The sequence below is a fragment of the Camellia sinensis genome, chromosome 15, assembly GCF_055761805.1.
Source record: "Camellia sinensis isolate YWXY chromosome 15, ASM5576180v1, whole genome shotgun sequence".
Lineage (NCBI taxonomy): Eukaryota > Viridiplantae > Streptophyta > Magnoliopsida > Ericales > Theaceae > Camellia > Camellia sinensis.
The window spans coordinates 62,318,579-62,341,594 of record NC_138975.1 but is presented as its reverse complement, the minus strand read 5'-3'; the positions used below and the strand labels follow the sequence as shown (position 1 = coordinate 62,341,594).

General features: G+C 42.2%; 1 long non-coding RNA gene across 6 annotated transcripts; it reads right to left on the bottom strand.

The window, feature by feature from the left end:
• Positions 1-906: 906 nt before the first annotated feature.
• LOC114296698 (uncharacterized) lies at positions 907-23,015 on the bottom strand. 6 transcript variants are annotated; one of them, XR_014356659.1, is made up of 7 exons: positions 22,315-22,810; positions 4,529-4,766; positions 2,775-3,425; positions 2,413-2,574; positions 1,747-2,319; positions 1,568-1,666; positions 907-1,357 (listed from the first exon to the last, which is right to left on the bottom strand). It is a non-coding gene; the product is annotated as an uncharacterized LOC114296698 (long non-coding RNA). The 6 variants fall into 6 exon arrangements; XR_014356658.1 differs by lacking the exons at positions 907-1,357; positions 1,568-1,666; positions 1,747-2,319; ... (1 more) ...; positions 2,775-3,425; positions 4,529-4,766 and adding exons at positions 19,068-19,831; positions 19,922-21,828; positions 22,833-23,015 and having other exon boundaries at positions 22,315-22,714; XR_014356662.1 differs by lacking the exons at positions 907-1,357; positions 1,568-1,666; positions 1,747-2,319; ... (1 more) ...; positions 2,775-3,425; positions 4,529-4,766 and adding exons at positions 19,068-19,831; positions 19,922-21,828; positions 22,833-23,015 and having other exon boundaries at positions 22,315-22,707.
• Between the last annotated feature and the right edge of the window lies 1 nt (position 23,016).

Genomic DNA, 23,016 nt, shown 5'->3' with positions numbered 1-23,016 from the left:
CGAAGGTAGGACACACCTCTTGCCCGACAAAGCTAAAGACATGTGTTACCGGATTCCAGAACCTTGCCGCGGCATGGAGGAATGAAAGATGCAGCGGAGTGCGACTCAATGTGAATAGTGCATTTATGCCGAAGCCCCGAAAGTTTAACTTTTTCGAGCCGTCCAAGGTAGCAATCCAAGCCGTGAGATTTTCGATGAGAAATGCCTCCATTTTGATGAAAAACTGAGATGGAATGAGAGAACCACGAAGCTGGGACCTTTGTGGAGGATAAGGCACTGTTCGGGAGACACGTGTCAAAAATCTGGAGGTCGCCGGGCCAACTGGTCGGCCGACCACTTTTCCTGGTCGGCCAGCCAGTTTTTTTTTTCTGGTCGGCCGACCACATAACTGGTCTCCAGGGCAAAAGGCTGGTCGGCCAGCCACTCCTGGTGGTCGGCCATGGAGGAAAATTGGTCTTTGGTCTTTTCCTAGTCTCTAGAAGAGAGTTCCTAGCCTTTCCATGTGTTGGGAGCATTGAAGGTCCGCGTTTCCCTCTGTTTCGGATGCATTCTGTCGCCTGGTTTGTCCGAAATGCATTTGTTTATTGAGTTGTTGTTGAGTTTTGTTTATCAAGTTGAGTTGTTAAGTTTACCGAGTTGTTAAGCTTTATCAAATTGTCGAGTTTTGTCCGTTGAGTTGTTGCTCTTTGTTTATTAACATCGTCGGGGTTTGCTTATCTAGTTGTAAACTTGCTAAGGTTTTGTTGTTTCTTAGTAAGTTAAGTCATTTAGTTTGTTGCGTCAGTGCACTACCTGACTCGGCAATGTACAATGCTCAATTTCCATTCAATCTCATTTTCGTGCAAGGTGATGCGATGCAATGCTAAGAACACAAAATACAACACTTTTTTAACAAAAGCTATTTCATTCCAGTATAGTTCTTTTTACAACATTTTACAGCAAGGGTACAAGTTTTAAAGAAAATAAAACTGCCTAAAGCTAATGTGCTACAACTACTAGTAAAAAAAAGGAAAATAAAGGAGGAGCATCTGCATCAGTGCTATCAAGCGCAAGACTTAGAGGCCCTCTTCGTCCTTTTCAGCTGAGCAACCTCTGCACCAGCGTCATCATCTGAATCGGAGTTATTGTCCTTGGAATCCTCCTTGGCATCATCTCCACTCTCGGAACCGGAACCAGAGTCACCCTCTCTGCCTGCAGATGTCTCTGTCTGGGGATGTGCAGACTCCTCTTCGCTAGACTCCTCATCATCCCTGACAGATGCTCTACGTCTACCTCGGCTACAAGTCGAGTCCCCTCTCCCAGCTCCTCGAGAAGGCCTGGATGGCCCAGCCTGTGGCCCGGCCTGTAGCGGTGGCATCTGACAAAAGAGGGCAATTTGAATACATTAGCCAATATGTATATCAAATGCAGAGACCAGAAAGCTACATAGAGTGGATGAATGCAGATACAGTATATGAATGTGATGTGTATCAGATGTGCTCTATACATGCAGTCAACCAATGCAGTGAAATAGTCAAGTTCAGCATGTCATCAAAAGTATGATAAATGCAAGAAAATTGAAAAGCACCGAAACACCGGCGATGAACAGCTGCGTCTCCCTCTACAAAACCATACTCTTGATTGAGGCCACCACTCCGAGTAGTCCATCACAATACTCTTTGGGAGGCTGCAGACATAAGCTCAAGTCATCAGTGAATGAATGAATGTCTACATGACTGAATGTTACATCAAAACTATAAAGCATACCGGTGGCGAGTCAGGGTCACTGACGTATCGATGATCAGGCAATGGAGGCTCCAATGGAATCAAGTAAGACATTCCATACCGCCAGCCTGTCAGCTCGGTCGGGAGATCTGTCCATCCAGCATGATGATAAGTCGGGAGAATCGGTCCAACCCCACCTCTCGATGTGCCGGCCCTGCTAGTTGAAGGGATATCTGCAACCCGGACTCGACTCGATGATGGCATGCTAGCAGACCTCCTCGTGGGAGTACGGACACCTGTCAATGGGGGCATCAAATATGTATGGCGGTAGGTCGCGTAATCTCTCTCCTCCAAGAGCATAACTACATCAGTGCCCATCATAGCCTCCTCGACCTCCTGGGGAGTGAGTCCCTCAGTGGATCACATGTCGCCTGGAGGTGCTGTGGGGATACTCTGCTCAGGGTGGCCCATCGTCTGACGCATGAAGCGATCACCTAGAAACCAGGCCCTGCCAACTGGCCCCTCAAATAAGATCCTGTACCAAGAAGTGGCCCACCCCCCAGGCAACCGAAACTGAATATCTCCTCCCAAGGGTGCCCAGGGCTACCAGGCGATCTGCGGATAACAAATGCATCAACTGATTAGATGTCATAAATAAGCAAGATAAACCAAAGCTGAAAACATGAAGAATTGAGAGTTCTAGATTACCTCTGTTGGTCGTACGGTGTCAAAGAACTGTTTGAGGAAGGGCAGAGTCTCCCGAGGCCTCGGTCGGCACCGACCCTCGAATCTGCGTGAATAGGGGACCTCAAGAGGAGCCTCGACCTCCGGCTCGGGAGCAAGTGTCGGGAAGTAGGCGTAAACCCACAACTGTGAAAGGCAAGGCAATGGCTATCAGAGTACAAAATGTATAGAAAGTACAGAATGCTGAGTGCAGAATGTGAATGTAGAATGTACAGAAAATACAGAATGCTAAGAGCAGAGTGCAAAGTACAGAATGTAAAGTGTGCTGCGTGTGCAGTATATAGATAATGAAAAGCAGAAATGTAAATCAAAAGGGCAGAAAGTACCTCCTAAGCTCTCTAGTAGCCACCGACTATGTTTTCCCGCCCACAGGAGGTCGCGCTCATGTAACAATAAAGGGTAGCAAGGCCGACGCCACCCCAATCATACTGGCTGACCTGTGATAGGTCTACCAAAGCACTCAGCAGATAAAGTCCCACAGTGTTCCCCCTGTCGGAGAACAAAGTGGTCCCAAGAAGGAACATCAAAAACCCCCGAGCATACTGATCTATCTCCACGACGGTCTTAGGCGAAGTCCCCCTGTAATGCATGGAAAACCAAGTGTACCTAACTCTACCCGATGATCTGTCGATCAGCGGGCGGACCCCTAGAAGATAAATCCAAGCCGCCTCCCACTCGCCCATATCTGCGTCGTAGGGGACCAGTCGGCCGGCGATGTTAAGGCCAGTCAACATAGAGAAGTCAAATGGGGTCATCGTCATGTCCCCGGTAGCTAAAAGGTGGAACGAGTTGGTGGTGTCCCACCACCTCTCCACGAATGCCCTCATGAGGGTCCTGCTCGCCGGGTAACGTGATAGCCCCGCGCAGAAAGGCCCGAATCCCGTCTCGTCCACGATCTGGCGAACGGTATCTAGGAGCTCCACATGCCACTCCCTGGCAAGGATCGGCCCATAGCCCCGTGTGGAATGGGAAGATACCTGCATTCAAAATGAATAGATGTATTCAGTTTCAAAACGAAAGTATGAGCTATGTGCATATTAAATCAAATATTGTATGGTGAACCGTGTGTTCAGTGTGAGTTGCGTGTTCAAGATGAGGTGTATGAGCTGTGTGTTCAGAATTGAAATGTGTGAGATGCGTGTTCAACATGAAGTAAATGAGCAAATGAAATGTGTGGGTTGCGTGTTCAACATGAAATATATGAGCTGTGTGTTCAGAATTGAAATGTGTGGGTTGTGTGTTAACAAAATGAAGTGTATGAGCTGTGTGTTCAGAATTGAAGTGAATGGACTGCGTGTTCAAAATGAAGTGTATGAGCTGCGTGTTCAGAACCGAAATGTGTGAGCTACAGGTTTAAAGTGAAGTGAATGAGCTGTGTGCCCCAAGAAAGAGCTGTGTGCCAGAAAAACGAGTTGTGCGCCCCAAAAACGAGCTGTGTGCCCGAAGAATAAGCTGTGTGCCCAGAAAATGAGCTATGTGCCAAAAGAATGAGTTGTGTGCCCGAAGAACGAGCTGTGTGCCTGGAAAATGAGCTGTGTGCCTGAAGAATGAGCTGTGTGCCCAAAGAACGAGCTGTGTGCCTGGAAAATGAGCTGTGTGCCTGAAGAATGAGCTGTGTGCCCAAAGAACGAGCTGTGTGCCTGAAGAACGAGCTGTGTGCCTGAACGAGCTGTGTGTCCAAAGAATGAGCTTTGTGCCTAAAGAATGAGCTGTGTACCAAAAGAACGAGTTGTGTGCCCAAAAAATGAGTTGTGTGCCCGAAGAACGAGCTGTGTGCCCGAGAATGTGCTGTGTGCCCGAGAATGAACTACGTGGTCGGAACCAACCGTGTGTTCAGATTGAGCTGTGTGCCAAATTAACAGAATATTGTGCTGTGAGCTATGTGCCAAGTCAGCATCATATCCTATGTAAGCTGCGTGCCAAATTGGTATTATGCTATATGTGAGCCGTATGCCAGGATAAGCGAAAGTACCATGCGTGTGAATGTGTTCAGAATGAGCAGGCAAAATACATAGCGAAAACGTAAAATGTGTAGTAAATGCAGAATATTTCGCGAAAAATGTAAAAGAAAAGTACGTACCTCTCGCTCGTGGTGCGATAAATGGGACTCAGGCTCTCGTAGCAATAAGTTCGCAGGCGCCCGTCGCGCAAAATCAGTGAAGTGGAGAAAAGTACTCGGGGGAAGGATGTGCTCCTGTAGGTCGTATCTCTCGGGGTCAAAAGGCCGAATCCTTAAAGGCAAGGACATAATGTCTGGCTCATCCCCGCCATGTGGAGGACCTCCACCGTGATGAAAGTGACCCGCCATTCGAAGAAATCTGCAAAAAGGAGCAAAAATGGGCGAAACGAGCCAAAATTGAGAAAAGTCAACAAAAGTCAACTCTCGAGAAAGGAAAAAGTCAACAAAAGTCAACTCCTGAGAAAGTGTGCCATACTTCGAGACAAACATACCCCAAGTGGTGAAAATGTGGAAAGAAGCTCCGAAATCAAATTTTAATCGGTTCAAAGTGAAGAGAACTGAAAGTTTTCGCGAAACAACTTCGCGTGGGGCGTTCGAAAATGCGTATAAAGCGCAGATCTGAAGGGGAAAATGGTCTAGGAAGGAGGAGGGACTGATTTCGGCCTTAGAGGTGTGAGCAAAAGTGTTTTGGCCAAGGCTACTTAAAGATCCGAGCATAAAAGGACCAAACTACCCCTATTTTGGTAAAATGGTCAGCCGACCAGTTTTTCTGGCTGGCCAACCACCCCTTGGGAAAAAACTGGTTGGTGGCCCTCTTGGGTGGTCTCCTAGGTCCCTTTGTCCTCCTTGTGAATTTTGGTGATGATTGGAGTCCCCGGCTCTCGAGAAAGTTCAAGAAAAGTGCACTTTTTGGCGCGAAATGTCTCCGCGAGAACTTCAATTCAAGTCTTTGACGTGCGGCTCGTCGTTACTCTCCAAGAGCAAGGTGTATCCTTTTTAAGTACGTTGCGACCCATCCGAGAGCTAAATTGGAGGTCGCGTCTGAGTTGCTCTCTTCGAGGCTTGCACTTCTTTACTCAGTGTTTTGTTTCAAACATGCTTTCAAGTTGCACTTGTCCTGCATTGTTATGTATACTATTTGCCTCATTGTACACGTTTCACTGGTATGACCACGCATCCATACTTTGCTTGCGTTGTCACATACGTTTCGCTTGCATTGCTATGCACTTTTATATCAGCATCGTACGTATCCGCATTCGATGTAGCATTGAACATGTGTTGCTAACCATATTGTACCTGTTAAGTTTCTCTCTTTTACAGGCACGATATTGTATGTACAGTTCATTCGAGGCTGGTGCGACTAGACGATATTGCATGTACGGTTCATTTGGAGCTGGTGCGACCAGACGAACCGGATGGTATTGTATTCTCCGTATGAGACGTAGCGAGAATTGTATAATTCTCTTACATTCTTACTGCATGAAATGTAGTTTGATTTGCATTCTTGCTTAAAATTGTTGCATTTATTGTTTGTATTTGCTTCATTACAGCTTTTTTTGCATGATCATAAGTTATGTTCGGCCCCGTGCATGTCTTTTGCATCTTGCCCCTGCCTGCGGGCACATCTCTTTGATTATCTTGCCTATTTGTCTAAGTCTTCAGCCTTGTCAAAAATGGGTCGTCTCTGGGCTTTGACATTCACTCTCGTCAATTATGACTTTCGAGTTCAGTCAAAAAGGGGCAACTGTAGACACCCCATTTTTGACCGACCTTAAGACTCAGACGTCATCGATTGAGCGCTCGGTGATTACGCATGTTGTGCTCGTTTCGAGGTTTCGAAGTTTCGGCTGAGAGCCTTGCCTCCGAGCCTTGAGACTTTTTCTACTTTGACTCGGTCTGCGGACCAAGTCTTGTTTTCTCTTCCCGGAGGGAGGGAGAGGTCTTGTAGACCATCTCTCAGTGGTCGTAGACTACTTCTCGTGGTCATAGGCCACTGTTCCCGTTTTGGAGACTAGTTTTCGATTTTCGGAGCCGTCGGTCGCGCGCCTCGGTTCGAGACCGCTTAACATTCTCCATTTGGCACGATTTTTGGTACACACCTTGTTTCCTCTGTCTAGAGGGACACTGTGGCCCGGGAGACCACCTTTGTGGTCGCACGCCACTTTTGGTGCTCAACAGCCAGTTTTCGGGGCCTCCAACCACATGTTTTGACTCCCAAACTCTCGTTTTACATTCGTCTTGGTTCATTTTTGGCATGGACCTTGTTTTCATTGTTTGGAAGGTGTTACAAGGGTGGGAGACCACCTTTTCTCCTTAGAGACCACTTTTCCCCCGTGAACCGATTTTCTTGTCAGGTAACTGGTCTCCTTGATCTTTGGGCCACAATTACTGCTCTTCTACCACACCACTAGCTTGTATTCAGTTGGGAGACCTTCAAATGGGCTGGCCGACCACTTTTCCTTGAGGGAGACCACTTACCCTCGCCGGCTGACCAGGGGAAGTGGTCGGTCGACCACCTTAACTAGCCAGCCTGCTCCCTCCAGTTTTGTCTCTGTGAGTTGTTGCTAGCTGTGCCAGCTGAAAGGCACAGACTGCATCCTCCATTCACGTGTATGGGGGATCTTTGGCCTTGGTTTTTAGCTTCTTTGAGAAGTTTTGGCCTCTTTTGTCTATAAAGGAAGGCCTCCCCCTCCTTTATGGGGGTTCAGATTTTTGGTCTAAGGCAAAATATACGTCTCTCTCTATATCTCTACATTTAGGCTTAGAAAGTGCTTGGTTCTTGGCCTATTGTACACCACCTCATAGCCTAACACCTCCACCATTGTTACTGAGTTCTTGGAGGGTCTTGAGAGGTCTTAAAGGTTGAGTTTTTGGTCCAGAAGTTGCTGGTTTTGCTGAGCTTCAAGGGTAACTCACATTTCCCTCTTTTAAGCTTTATTTTGATCCTTCTCTTAGCTATACTTGCATGCATATTTGAGCTTTGTTTTCAACTGAAAAAAGGTTCATATTTAAGTGATTTTCATGTTTGTTTAAGGCCATTTTCCTGTTGGGGGTCATCTACCCTTTTGTATGCTCTATTTTTCTTTGTTTTGAGCCATGCCATGAGGCCTTTGTATTGAGCTTTGCTTGGCCCTTTAGCCACTGAAATCCAGCAGATTTTCAGTGGTTGGCATGCTATTTTGAGGGCCAAAATCAGAGAGGGGTGACCCTCTCTCTTTTGGCCTTGTTTGTTGGCATTTTTGGCCTTTCAAAGGAGCCTATATTTTCGTACTTCCTAGCCTTGGTTCAGGCCATTTTTAGTGATTTTAGGACCTTCCTAGACTCTATCTAGGGTTGGTTTGGTCACCTCATGTTTGCCTCTTGCATGTGTAGAATAATCCTCTTCATAGCTTATCAAAGGAGCATGCCATTCTTGCATGTATTGGTCATGTTTCAGTGTGTTTTTGGTTATCATTTGGCATATCATAGCTCTGTCTTTGGCTGGTTTAGTGGCCTCTTGAATGCTTCACATGCTTGTAGTGTAAACCATGCTCACTAGTTTACATTGCATGTTGTTTTGGCCATTGATTCTAGCATATTTTGACCATACTTCAAACTGATTTTGTTCATATTTTGGGCTGCCTTAGCTCTGTTTTGAGGCCTCTTGGTCGAATGATGCTTACCATGAATACTTGTAGTGTAATATCCTTGCCCAGGCTTGAGTTTTGGAGCCCCTTTCATGCTTAACTTGAGGTGTTTCCATGTCTTGGCATCATTGAGCATGTTATTTCAGAGCCTATACTTGTGCCATGTTCCCATGTTTTCCACTCTTTAAATGCGTTTGAGAGTTGTGCTTGTATACCTCATTTATGGGCCATTGCATGAGCTTCATTTTTGTGCATTTCAAGCCATCATCCTAGTCCATTTTGCCACTGTTTTGGGCCTACATGGGGACTATTTGGGGTTGGTTTGTTCATTTGGGCATTGCTTTGCATACCTCTAGTGTAATGCACTTCACTAGTTTCGGTATTTGAGCCATTGCGTATGCTAGTTTGTATGTTTGCATGTCATCCCTTGCATGTTTGCATCACTTAGTTGTATTGCATTAGGATTGCATGCTAGAAGTTGCATTGTGCATGTCATTGTTTGTCGCATTGTGTTCGGAATAGGGGTTAGTCCAAACACGGGAAACGAGGGACGTCTCGTACTCAAAGTGACGAAACGTGCCTCGGTTTCCCGTCACCGACACTCTTGACTTCCCATGATGGAGTTGTTGGCTTTAGGTGCTTATGTGTGCATTCATGTCACATTGAGTCGTGCAATTCGGCTCCTCGACCATCATGCATCGGGATGCGTGATTGGTGGCCCGAGGGTCGAGAACTACACCCCCTAGAGCTTATGCAATGACGGGGAGAGTGGTCATGCACACATGTGTTGCAAATACCTTGTCGTGCCCTTCCCTTTCCCTTTGTTGTAGAAAACAGAAACCAGGAGAAGGAACTGGTTGGCTGACCATATTTACTGGCTGGCTGACCACTTTTGTTGGTTTCCACCACAAAAGGTGGTCGGTGGTTGGTCTCCCATGCCCATAAGCTAGTCGGCAGCCTTCCTGCAATTTCCCGGGGTAGAGTTTCATCTCCTTGGAGCTTTGTGCAAATTTCTGAGATCAATTGCAAACAAAGGCAAGCCGAGGCATCGCGATGGATTTCCCGACAAGGCAACTCGAGCATGCATGCATCCATTGTCATCCAAAACAGAGCCGAGGCAGCCCACTTTCATTTAGTTTACTTGCTTACTTAGTTAATTTGTTAATTAGCTAGTGTTGTGTAATAATTAGTTGTAATTTACTATTCGTTTCGTTGTGTAATAGCTAGTTTAATTAGATTAGCTTAAGCTAGTTAGTTGGTTCTGTATTATTCATTCGGACCCTCCGTCGAGAGGGCCAACTGTTGTAATAAGTTTGCGTGTGTGTGATCCTTGTCTTCCAACCCCACGTCTTTCTCCCTTTTATTTACCTGCTTTCGATTGTTAGTTTTAAGGCATGTTTCAATTAGCATCCTTATGTTCGCATGTTTGCATCCATTCATCTGTCTTGCATGCACCGGGCTCTGCGCGTCATACTAACTGCATTGTATTTCAATTCCAAGTTGAATGCATGTTATCAGTAGCATCTCATATGCCATCTTAGAATAGCCGAGCCTATCTTAGTTGCATTTTGCATGTGTTGCATTAGCCATCTTAACATGAACTAGGATCATGCATTGATTACTAACTAGTTTCTGTTTTGGCTCGGAGTACTCGGTAAGTGTTTACGCTTTAACATCCTTGCATGTGTGTGAGTGACTGCCATGATAGCATGCTTACCATGAGGCTAACTGCTTATGTGATATAACTGCCTGAATGCCTGGGGGTGAAGGTTGGATTATTTGAATTGGAACAATTCATTGGTTGCGAGTTTTAAGCCCACTTGAGAGTGGCAAATCACCATATTTCTAAGCCCACTTGAGGGTGGCAAAATTCGCATTTTAGCCTACTTGCGAGTAGCGAACCGCTTTGAAAAAAAAACATGAGATGTTTTGTTCCAACTTAGGTGATCCAGTCTATACTTGTTTTGCTATGCGCATCACGTAGTAATTCTAGGCTAATAAACCGGAATAAGAACGCATGTGTTTTCAAAAACAAAATATCATGTTTAGTAGTGGCCGATCTTCGATCGGACGAGCGGGGGTGCTCATTGCATGACCTTCCTCAATCGTACCCAAGTTCTCGAGCCAAGGCAACTTTGGTGATGACGAACACGTGGCCTTAGGCACGAGTCAGGGTTTCCTAAATTCTCCCAAAATAAAATATTTAGGTGGCGACTCTGTATCTGACAAAGCAGTCCATGTTTGGCACTTCTTTCTCAAAATCAGTTTTTCAAAACGATTTGCCGGATTTGGACTCTTTAGTGATTTATCGATCTTGCATTGCACTTTGTAAGATTAGATTTAGAACCGTGACATTTGAGTCCGAGCTGTAGTGAGCCCAATAAACAAAACGGGATTTTTCCCGGAACGTTCGGGGATGTCTACACTCTGCCATGTGCTTATAGCTATTAAAACCCCATTCAGGTGAAGAAATTTAAAGAATGATAGTTTTACCCTGTGAATTAGAACCTCAAATTTGATATGGATATCATTTTTTTTTCTTATAATCATTGTCTGACTAATGTTACATCGTTACATAAATAATAATTTCTATGTACGCTTCAGATATTTATCTACATCTTTTATTTTAATCTGCTGCATTATTTAATTTATTTACTTGGAATTAATCTAAGAAGCTTTAGAATTAGTTAGTTGCGAATCCAGCCTTGGTCACTGGGATGGGTCATGACAAAAACGGTATTAGAGCAATGGTTAAAAAAAAATAAAAAAAATAAAAATCCTTACCCTAGTCCTTAGAGTGATGAGTCTTTTCTTAGTTCTATAGCTAAGTAGGCATCCTGTGGTGCAGGCAATGTCAGAACTTAACTTTGGTGACTCGTTTTGGTATAGGCCTGATCCCTCGGACATTGAAGGAATTTTTGAAAATAACAATTACGTTCCAAACTTACCAGAGGAAATATGTGACTCGGAAGCAATAGTTAGGCAGGCAAACCCAACCCTTAACCGACTTATGGGCCGACTAGTGTACTTAAGGGCCGTCCCTATAGAAGTAGATATACAGTGGTGGAGGGTTGATGCTATGAGTATCTTAGATAGGGTTTTAGGACCTACACGGGTAATAGGCATGGCCCTGAGCCAGGGATATTCTCGTTATTTAGTAGCACCTTTACCTTCAGAGTTTATGGCTCAATGAGGAAATGCCTTCTTAAGTGATCACATTCAAGCAAGATTCCCTCACTCTCAAAACCTAATTGATACTCAGGCGATTGAATTTGGTGACATTACGACGTATGTGGAGGTACCTGTGGGGTTACGAGGCAGGCATCTCCATATACCGAGTGGAGGTGGTATGGAGATGCTTTGGCATAGAGGAAAGTGGATGGGAGTTTGAGCATCACATGCAACTGCAATACCCATGGTTATTTTCAACCTATGATCCTGATAACAAAATCTTTTCTTTTGTTGTTTTTGTGTTTTTCTTTTTCTTTTTCTTTTGTTTGGTGTCCAAGCGAGCTAACCATGACCTAGTTCTGTTTTGTAATGGAGGGTTAGGCACTAAAATTGACATAACTACAAGTGATATACCAACACCATTATACATAAATAAAACCAGTGTTTTGTGAATAATGTATATATTGTCTATGTTTTGTAGATTATGTGAATATGTTTTAATTTAGGTAATTAATAGAAAGCATGCACTACATTTATTAAAATTGTTTTATAGCTATGGCTAACGATGGAAATGATACTAGATCATCATCCAATGGAGCCGATCCAATGGAAAGGATTGTGGAGAGAGCTATTACCAGTTTCTTGCAAGCCTTGCAGAACAATGGGTCACCAGAACATCGAGAAGGGACAACTATGATTAAACAGTCCCAAGACTTGAAACCTTCCACGTTCACAGGAGACTCAAACCCATTACTAGTTGAAGCTTTGGTTAAAGAAACGGAAAAGATTTTTCGTGCCCTACACTGCACAGAAGAACAAAAAGTATGCTTCGCCACTTTCACTTTCAAGGAAAATGCGCATGAATGGTGGCTCCTTACCTTAGAAAAGGAAGAGATTGTGACTTGAGAAAGATTCCTAGAGGTGTTCTATGAAAAGTATTAGAATCACTATGGGAGCAGAAGGCATCAGAGTACCTACATTTGAGGCAAGGAACAACGTCAGTGGCGGAATATGAAAGTAAGTTCACACGACTAGCACGATTTGCATCGTATGTTATTCCAACAGAAACCCGAAAAGCAAGGAAATTTGAGGCAAGATTACATGCAGAAATCAAAGATAGGCTCGAGGTTCTGAAACTACCAACCTATGCAGAGGTGGTGGATCGAGCATATATTGCTGAAAAATGAATTAAAATTACACGTTCTAGTGGAATGGGTCAAACGAGGCAGTTTTGGGAATCAATAGGAGGATCAAGGGCAGCACCACCAAAGAAAGTAAATCCCGGATCTACTAGCTCAACTGGTTCAGCCAACCAAAGTTTTACTATTCCCAGGGGTAGCACCATTCCGAATTGTCTAAATTGCGGAAAGGCTCATAGGGGATAGTGTTATCGGGCAATAGGAGCGTGTTGTAGATGTGGCCAAGTTGGCCATGTGATAAAAGACTGTCCAAAATTCACCAACTCTATGATAGGTACCTCTGAACTAGCTTAGAAACTACAAACCGCCACAGGAGGAAAGAAGGAACAGAGACGCCAAAGAAGAGCTTTTGCATTAGTACCCAGAAACTCCAATGCTACGGAGAACGTTGTGACATGTTCACTTTCTGTCTGTGGTCACTTAGCTCATGTTCTCTTTGACTCTGGTTCCACTCATTCGTTTGTTGCACCACACTTTGTTTCCAAGTTAACATCAACACTTGAACCATTGGGATATGCATTATCTGTGCCTTTTCCATCTGGTGTCTCCATGCTTAGTACAAAGGTATACAAGTCCTATGTTATATCCCTAAAGGTTGAAACATTGTATGTGGATCTAATTCCACTCCGCATTAGTAGCTTCAACATAATCTTAGGAATGGATTAGCTTGCTGCCAACCATGCCTCTATCAACTGTACGACCAAAAAGGTCTTTCTTCGATTATCTGACCAACGTGAGTTGGTTTTCGAAGGAACTAGAGTTTCTAGCCCTTCGTATTTGATATCCTCCGTGATAGCCCAGCGACTTTTGAGAAAAGGTTGTAGTGGTTGTATTTGTTATGTGGTCGACGCTCAACAAATAGACCCAACACTCGATTCAATACTGGTCATTCAAGAATTTCCTGACATCTTCCCTGAAGACTTCCCTGGTACCTTAGTTGATCGAGAAATGAAATTCACCATCGATAGTCAACCCAATACACAACCAATCTCCAAAACCCCTTATTGCATGTCGTTCGCGGAATTGAAGGAACTAAAAACTTAACTCCAGGAACTCCTGGACAAAGGCTTCATTCGACCAAGTACCTCACCATGGGGAGCTCCAGTACTGTTTGTAAAGAAAAAGGATGGCACGATGAGGTTATGCATCGATTACCAGGAGTTGAACAAAGTCACCATCAAGAATCGATACCCCTTGCCAAGAATCGACGACTTGTTTGATTAACTTCAAGGCACCCAAGTATTCTCCAAAATCGATTTGCGTTCTGGCTATCATCAACTAAAAGTCAAAATGGAAAGCATTGCGAAGATGGCCTTCAAAACACGTTACGGGCACTACGAGTTTCTTGTCATGCCATTTGGTGTCACAAATGCTCCAACGGCCTTCATGGACCTCATGAACCGAGTGTTCAAACCATATCTTGATGAGTTCGTCATCATCTTCATTGACGACATTCTCATATACTCTAAGTCACCAGAAGATCATGAGCGACACTTACGAACAGTGCTGCAAACACTACGTGATCACAAACTTTATGCCAAGTTGAAGAAATTTGAATTCTGGATCACTAGTGCACACTTTCTCGGTTATGTCATTAATAAGGATGGCATCTCGGTTGATCCCCAAAAAGTTGCAGCAATCGTGGATTGGCCACGACCTACTAATGCATCCGAGATTTGAAGCTTCTTGGGTCTAGCCGGCTATTACCGACGCTTCATTCAAGATTTCTCGAAGATAGCATCACCCTTGACCTAGCTAACTCAGAAAAACACACCCTTTGAATGGACTGACAAGCAGGAACGTTGCTTCAAGAGTTGAAAAATAGGCTTGTGACAGCTCTTATACTGGCTCTCCCCACAAGAACTGATGGGTTCGTAATTTATAGCGATGCTTCATACAATGGTTTGGGTTGTGTTCTTATGTAGAATGGGAAAGTCATTGCATATGCCTCGCGACAACTAAAGACTCACGAGAAAAACTACCCAACTCACAATCTAGAATTGGCTGCAGTAATCTTTACCCTCAAGATCTGGCGTCATTATCTCTACAATGCAACCTGTGAGATTTACACTGATCAGAAGAGTCTTAAATATCTGTTTACACAGAAGGAACTAAATATAAGGCAACGTCGATGGTTAGAATTTATGAAGGACTACGATGTAAAGATATATCACCATCCAGGCAAAGCTAACGTGGTAGCAAGCGCATTAATTTGAAAGACTACCTGAAGTTTAGCATGTATCCTCATCTCCCGCAAGATCAATGGACTGCTTGCCAACATAATTATAGAACCCACATTGATTGAAGAAATTAAAGCACGCCAAGGTGAAGACAAAATTTTGAAGAAACAGTACAAGGAGCAGAAAACTACTCCTAATCCTGACTTCACTATAAGTAATGGAATGCTAAAATTTCAAAATCGAATTTGCGTACCGGACGCTCCAGCGCTCAAGAAAAAGATATTAGTGGAGGCTTATAGCTCGAGATTTGCAGTCCACCCTGGAAACAGCAAGATGTATCACAATTTGAGGGAACACTACTGGTGGACAGGAATGAGAAGAGATATAGCAAGCCACGTCTCCAAATGCTTGCAATGTCAACGTATTAAAGCAGAACATCAAAGATCTGCAGGAATACTGCAATTACTCTCTATTCCTAAATGGAAATGAGAGCACATTACTATGGACTTCGTGGTCGGGCTACCACATTCAGTTTCAAAGAATGATGCGATATGGGTTATAGTAGACCGATTAACAAAGTCAGCGCATTTCTTACCAATCAGAATCACATACTCCCTTACTAAGTTCGCCACTCTATACATCAAAGAAATCATTCGATTACATGGTACCAAAGTTTCAATCGTGTCTGACCAAGACCCCCGCTTCGTGTCTCACTTTTTGAACAAATTGCAAGAAGCTTTAGGAACAACACTGAAGTTTAGCACTGCTTATCACCCGTACACTGATGGGCAATCCAAAAGAACAATCCGGACTTTGGAAAACATGCTACAGATGTGCGTGTTGGACCTCATGGGTAATTGGGGTGAGCACCTACCTTTAGTGGAATTCACCTATAACAATGGCTACCACGCAAGCATTGGTATGGCATCGTACAAAGCATTGTATGGAAGGAGATGTCGGTCACCTTTGTGTTGGGTAGAAGTTTGAGACAGGAAACTATTAGGCCCCGAAATCGTGCAAATAACGAGTAATAAGATTCAACTAATCCAATAGCAAATTTGCACAACTCAAAGTCACCAGAAAAGCTATATGGATACACGAAGACGAGATTTGGAATTTCAGGTAGGAGAGCATGTTTTCTTAAATGTCTCACAAACAAGAGGAGTCATTCAGTTTTGAAAACGAGGAAAGTTGAATCCGCGTTACATCAGACCATTTGAAATACTGGAGAGAATTGGCCCCATAGCATACCGTCTTCCTCTTCCACTAGAATTGTCCAATGTTCACAATGTGTTCCACGTTTCGATGCTTCGACGATATCTTCGAGATCTAGAACATGTTGTCAATTATGAGAGCCTCGAAGTTCAAGAAAATTTCTCTTACAAAGAACAACCAGTGCAGATCCTCGATCGTCGTGATCAAATTCTCCGAAACAAGACTATACCTCTTGTCAAAGTTTTATGGCGAAACCATCGTGTCGAAGAAGCTACGTGGGAAACTGAAAACCAAATGCGAGCCAAATACCCACACCTCTTTGAAAACCAAGGTACGTCAAGTTTGAGGACAAACTTCTATTTATGAGGGAATAAATGTGACAACTTAATTGTTTAATTAATTTACAAAAAATAAAAATAAAAATAAAAAATCAGTAAATAAAAAAAATTAAAAAAATACTAAGAAAACATTTAAATGATGTGTGCTAAAATGTAATCTAATTACGATGATTTAATTATGTTAGAATTTGGGTCCAAAGATAAATAATATAAATAAAAACTATTTAAACTTATCCATTGGGATAAGCTCATATCTGAGGGATAAGTTTCCTTCTAGAGCATCATAATGGTTGTAGCTTAGAGAGGCAACGTATCACCCTAAGAACGTACTGAGCAAGTATGGAGGCTTAGTATAAAAGGGGAGAGTTTATGTGAATAGAAGATCAAGAAAAGAAAAAAAGGCACAAAACAAACGTAACCACGGGAGAGAGTCAGTTCGCGGTGAATGGGAGCACAATTAGGAATTACTATTTAAGTGGGTTATATTATACCTTGAGCTACCATAATATGTTTTATATATGTCTTGAGTTACCATAATATATTTTAAGAATGTTTTGAGTTACTATAAATTTATATAATTTATGCTTTATGGTTATGTTAATGTTTCAATTATGTGGATTATTTTCTAAACTCTATTTGCTTAAATTGAAATCCATTGATATGTTTATTAAATTTTAGAAAATATTTGACAATGATTTTATAAACATTTGTTTTGAATAAGTACCACCATGGAGGTCCCATGCCTTGGGGACTTAAATAATCATTGGCCCTCTGAATTTTCTCTTTAGTGACCCTCTGACAGTCCCATGCCTTGGAGGATTTAAATAACCTTTGGCCCTCTAATTAGTCACTTCGTGACCCTCTGTCTGTCATGCGTCCATTAACCATCTGTTATATTCTGTACCATGGTTATGATTATTTTGTTATATAATTTTGTGTTATATATCTGTTATTAAAAATAATTTATTCGAACCAAATTATCCATTATTTAGCCTAAATAATTATCGATGGTGATTTTATACCCTTATGCTCTCAGTATAATATTTCTCACTTTGCCATGTGCTTATAGCTATTAAAACCCCTTTCAGGTGAAGAAACTTAAAGAATAAAGGTTTTACCCTGTGGATCAGAACCTCAAATTTGATATGGCTATCATGTTTTTTTTTTTTTCCCCTTGTAATCATTATCTGACTGATGTTACATGATTACATAAATAATAATTTCTATGTACTTAGAATTAGTTAGTTGCGAATCCAGCCCTAGTCACTAGGATGGGTTGTGACAGTTCGACATCCTTAAAGTCATACTCTCTGGTCACGGTACCCAGTTTGATGAGAAAGTTTCAAGAAATTCTGCTTTGACCTAAAGATTGAGTTCAGAAACTCTACTCCAGTCTACCCTCAATGCAATGGTCATGCTGAAGCATCTAACAAAACGGTCATTAATGAGATTAAGAAACGACTAGAAAAGGTCAAAGGCAAATGGGTGGAAGAACTACCAAATGTCTTATGGGCATACAGGACTACACCAAGGCGATTGACAATGGAGACACCCTACTCCTTCACCTATGGAATGAAGGTCGTCATCCCCCTAGAGGTCAGTCTCCCCACAATTCGGTCTGAAATCTTTGAACCAACAAACAATGATGAGGTCATCGCTCAAGCTCTAGACCTGGTAGAGGAATGCAAAGAGACTACCCCCATTCACTTGGCAGCCTATCAGCAACAACTTACCAGAAGCTTCAATAAGAATGTGCTTGTGAGACAATTTCTACCTAGAGATCCGGAACTAAGAAAGGTCATAGATCACATGAAGGTCCCTAGAGAAAGGAAGCTCAAACCCAACTGGGAAGGGCCATACAAAGTCACCTCTACCTTGGGCAACGGAGCTTACTATTTGGTTGACTTAGCAGGCAAGCCCATTCCTCGTCCTTGGAATGTTGTCAATTTGAAGAAATAATATCAATGATATAATGACTTAAACATCTTTCAAATGTAATCCTCGTCTTATAAGTATCAATGAAATCTACTTTTCTCTACAAATTGTGTTCTTTTACATGTGTGTCGTACATATTTTCGCTTGGCAATTGAGTAAGATTGGGTTACGGGTCTTAACCTACACCCCAGCCCAAAAGCTCGACCTTTGGTCGAAGTAGGGCCCCAAGTGGTATAGTTTGGTGGAATTTGTGCCAAGTATTGTTACTTGAAAGCATGGTCCATAGTAATAACTTGCGCTCAACGAAAAACTGAGCTACGCTCACCAATGAGCTAAATTTGACCAAATCAAGTAAGAGCCAAGCAACGAAGTGTTTGGTTAAACTCAAACCAAACAAACATTTTTTACCAAATATTTCCTGCCCAAGGGGCATCATGATTTTTTTTTTCTCAAAATTTTTTTTCAAACTTTTTCTAAGGCATGAAGTCTGGTCTGACCGATCAGACGCCCCACTTGGTCTTAGAGCCTCCACTTGGCCAGTGGGCAGGAAAAAATATTTCCTCATAATTTTTCTTTCTACACAATCTTTCTAAGGCAAGAAGCTTGGTTTGTCTGAACAGCCTCGGAGCCTCTGCTCAGTCGGGGAGGGGGCATACAAAGCTTTCTTTCCTAAATAATTTTCTAAGGCATGAAGCTTGGTGTAAACGATCAGATGCCCCGCTTGGTCTTGAAGCCTCTGCTCGATCGAGGGGCATCCAAAGCTTTATTTCCTAAATTTATTTTAAGGCAAGAAGCCTGGTCAGTCCGAACAAACGGTCTGCTCAGCCTCAAAGCCTTTGCTCGGCCGGGGGCCACACAAAGCTTTATTTTCTAAAATTCTTTCTAAGGCAAGAAACTTGGTATATCTAAACAGACGTTCCGCTCAACCTCAAAGCCTCTATTTGGCCGGGAGACATACAGTACTCATGCAAAGCAAAGATGAATAGCAAGTTGACTGGCAAAAACATAGAACATCTCATCGATAATCTTGTAATAGTTACAAAAACCAAGAAGTTCTACCTTACATCCTCTAAAAGCAACCAAACTCCTCAAGGGGAGTTGCCAAAAGGAAAAGTGCATAAAAATGAAAGAGCTATTTTTGAGGAGCATCAGAAGGAGCAATAGAATCAGTCGGTAACGTGGTCTCTTAAACAATAATCAGATCAGCAAAAGGTTTTGGTGCAACCAAAGCACCCTGTCCAACCACAGTACTAGTGGAAGAGTCGATTGATCAACAATATGAAGAGTAGTAGAAGCACTTGATGGTACAATCTATTGGGTGGTCGGTTGAGCCTTTCTTGTTGATAACGTTGGGATCTCCTTATAAAGAGGAGAACCCTTTAACACCTTCGCCGCAGTCAAAGCATCATTCCAAGCTTGGGCGTAAATCCCATCTTTTGCTTTATGGACCTCAGTTAAATAAGCAACACTGGCCTCATCCGAAGCTTGCTGCCAATAACAGTCCTTTGCAAGCTTCAACCCAACCTTCAACTCGACTATCTGAGCTTCATCCTTCTTCACAACCTGAGCTGCAAGCAACCTTGCCTTTTCAGAAATTGCAAGGCCTTACTTCAACCTTGCTTTTTCCTACTCAATCTCTTTTTTCTTCTCCTTTTAACTCCAAAGCCCTAATCACCACACGAACCCGCTCTCTCGATTTAAGAAGCTGTTGCTCAATCTCATCATAACAGCCAAGTGCTAGGTAAGTCTTTTGGTTAGCCTAAAAACCATTGAAGATATACAGTTTGCAAGGTGAGAAAATACACTTTGAAGAATTGACAACTCAAAAAAGAGTAAAACAAGAACTTACCACCACCATAGATTGCAAAGCATTCTTCATCAAGTCACTGTTTACATGAATGCTATGCTCGGCCATATCAAGTGGAAGAAGCAAAGCCTTCGAAAGATTGAAAACCAAAGCAGCCGAACTCATAGCCGAGCCATTAGAATCAATCGATCGGCCATTGTGCTCGAGCTCGGGCTCCCACAAATTAGGTCATGTCTTCTCTTTCGGTCCAGCACTAGCATTACCTTTTCACTTCTCTTTCTTCTTTCCCTTGGTTTGGTTCGAAATCGAGGCAGTTACAGCCGTGGTCGCAGCAACTAAGACTACCCCCGATGTTTGCTCAGTTGGTCATAGACGTTTGGTTGTAACAGATCAGTAACCTCAATTGGAGAAAGGTCGGTGCCAAGAATAGCAGCTTGTAAATCTAATAATACTCTATTCCTCGACATGTCTTCTCCCTCTCTAGTTGGTAAAGGAGATGGAGAGTAACCCTTACTACTCTCGAATTTGCTTGGCCCCTGTGCAGCGGTAGAGAATGTACCAACTTGCTCAACCTCAATCTCCTCATTCGATTCAGGCCACTCATGAAGGTAGGCTGAAAGAATTGACTTTTACAGAATGTTGGAGTTGTATGTCGGCTCGTATCCCAATAACTTGGAAGGAGAACGCTTCTCGTAGCTAAGAGTGGTTTTGATCGCCTTTCTATTTTCTAAAGTTTTCCTCTGCTTGAAATAACCCTTCCCAAAAAAAATGGTAGAAAAACACAAAGCATCAGATATAAAAGTGTTAGGAATCAAAGACAAGTTGTGACGACCCTATCACGTATAGTAATTAGCACTTAATTAATTAAGGAGATTTGAATTTTAATTGCCCATTATTCTAATTTAATTTGGGGTTTATAAGAATTATTCAGTCTGATTCGTATATGATTCTATTGAGGATTTATTTTGGAATTAGAAATTGAAATCCTACATAGCTCAAGAGGGTATAATTAGTGAATTAAATTATTTTAATTTCGAGTGTCGGACCGTATGGGAGTTTAATTAAATATTCGATTCAGATTTATAAAATTGAGATTTGATTAATTGGGTCCGAATTGGAGTAAATTAAGTTATGAGAATTAGGAATTAAGTTATTATGAATTAATTTTATTTATGAGGTATTCAATTGAGTATGTAATTTATTGGCCAAGATTTTGAAGTTTAATCTGAAATTGAAGACCTTAATGATTTAAGAAACCAAAATTGAGGATGAAAATAAGTTTAATTTAATATTTGAAGCATTTTTGGAGTTTGATTAAAATTTTGATTCAAAATGATAAATTCTAATATAATTAATTGGGCTCTAAAAGACGTCAAATTAGACGAATTAAATTATATGGGATTTATATTTAATTATGATTAATTTAATTATGTGTTAATCAAGATTTATTAAGAAAAAATGTTATTTAATTAAATTAATCTTAACCATAAATTAAATTGTAGAATGATTTAGAGTTTGAGGATATATGTGGGTGGGTGTTCTGAGAAGTATGTGTGTGTGCAGAGAAATCTGTGTGTGCGCACACATGTGCCTGTGTGGGTCAAGAGATGAAGGTGTGAATATATGTATTATGTTGAAGGTGTCTATATATGTATTATGTATTATGAAGGTGTGTATATATGTATATCTGTATTTGTTTCTGTTAGCTTCTAATATTATGTTAATCTGTCTTAGAGGCCTTCGGTAATCCCAAGATTACTAGCCGGTTACGATGCTAAACGTATAGAGGTGAGTTTGGGTCGTGACACAAGTAGAGAAGAGAGGAAAGCGTAAAGCAAGATAGAGACCTGGGCAACCGTTGACCCTCGGTACTAACTCCATTCAATTCTCGGTTCCAGCTAGAAATTTCCAATTTTTCCCTACCAGAAAGAAGTCATCACCATGCTTATCTACATTAGGCAAATCGGTCACTAATTGGTATGCAAGAGACCGAGCACGAATGAAATATGCCGCACCGCTACTGTAAGACATATAATAACAACTAACAATATTCCAAATGTCTAAACTAAGCCCGACTCTTCAGTTTAAGGCGCACACACCCGACACTACCATAAAGGAGTTAGTAGAAATTTGCATAAGAGTGAGCAACATGGTGTAAAAAGCGACGAAGCAAAGGGTCAAGAGGGAATCGAACTCTCCCTTCAACGATACAAGCTATGGGGAAAGTAGCTATGTTTTTAGTGCCTTTTCTCTTAGCACCTCGGTTGGCCAAAGTTAAGATCACATTCTTCAGTATGTTATACTCTCTACAAAACCAAGCCATACCCTCTAGAGTATTCACCCAACTCCAATATTTCCCCATGAATAAAATGTAAACCAACATCAAAGAACAACAAGTGGCGAAGTAAGTGGGGAGAGAAATTTGACGGACTTACAATACTAAACCAATGCCACAAGCTACGAAGCGATGATGTTCATAGAGAAATCAAAACTCGCCGTGCAAATCCACAAATAGCCAAATAAACCTGTTGGGAGCTGAAATCAAATTTGTTCCAGCAAAAACCAAGATCATAATCATTGAAGTCCAAATTAGAGACAAATAGGGGACATCATGGGAATCCCCAAAATAGGGTCCTAATTCAAGATAATAATTGGAAAGCAAGCAATGACAGGGCAACCAAGCTCAAATGACTAAGAACAGCACATAACATAGGCAAGCAGCAACGCAACGGTGAAACCCACAGGAGGCGAGTGGCGAACCGGCGACAAGGGAGCATCAAAATCCACCACCGGCAATGAAACTCTCAAGCTTTGAAGGTGTTAGGGATCTGCTAACTTGAAGAAGTTTGATAACAAGATGGGATTTCTAGAGTGAGAAAATAAAAGGCCAAATGGGAAATGCCCCAACTAATAATTGCCAGAATCAATGGAGAGAGATTGAGAAATTACTTACAAGGTTGTGACCTACAACCCACATCGATAGCAACGGTGCCTAAGAAACTCAATCGTGGACAAACATATAAACATTGTCGGCGAGGAGAACCGTCAAAAACGTCAAATGATGTCAAAGAGGCACACTCCAGAAGTGAGTGAGATAGGCAACGATGAAGAAATTTATGCTATACAGAGAGAAGTTG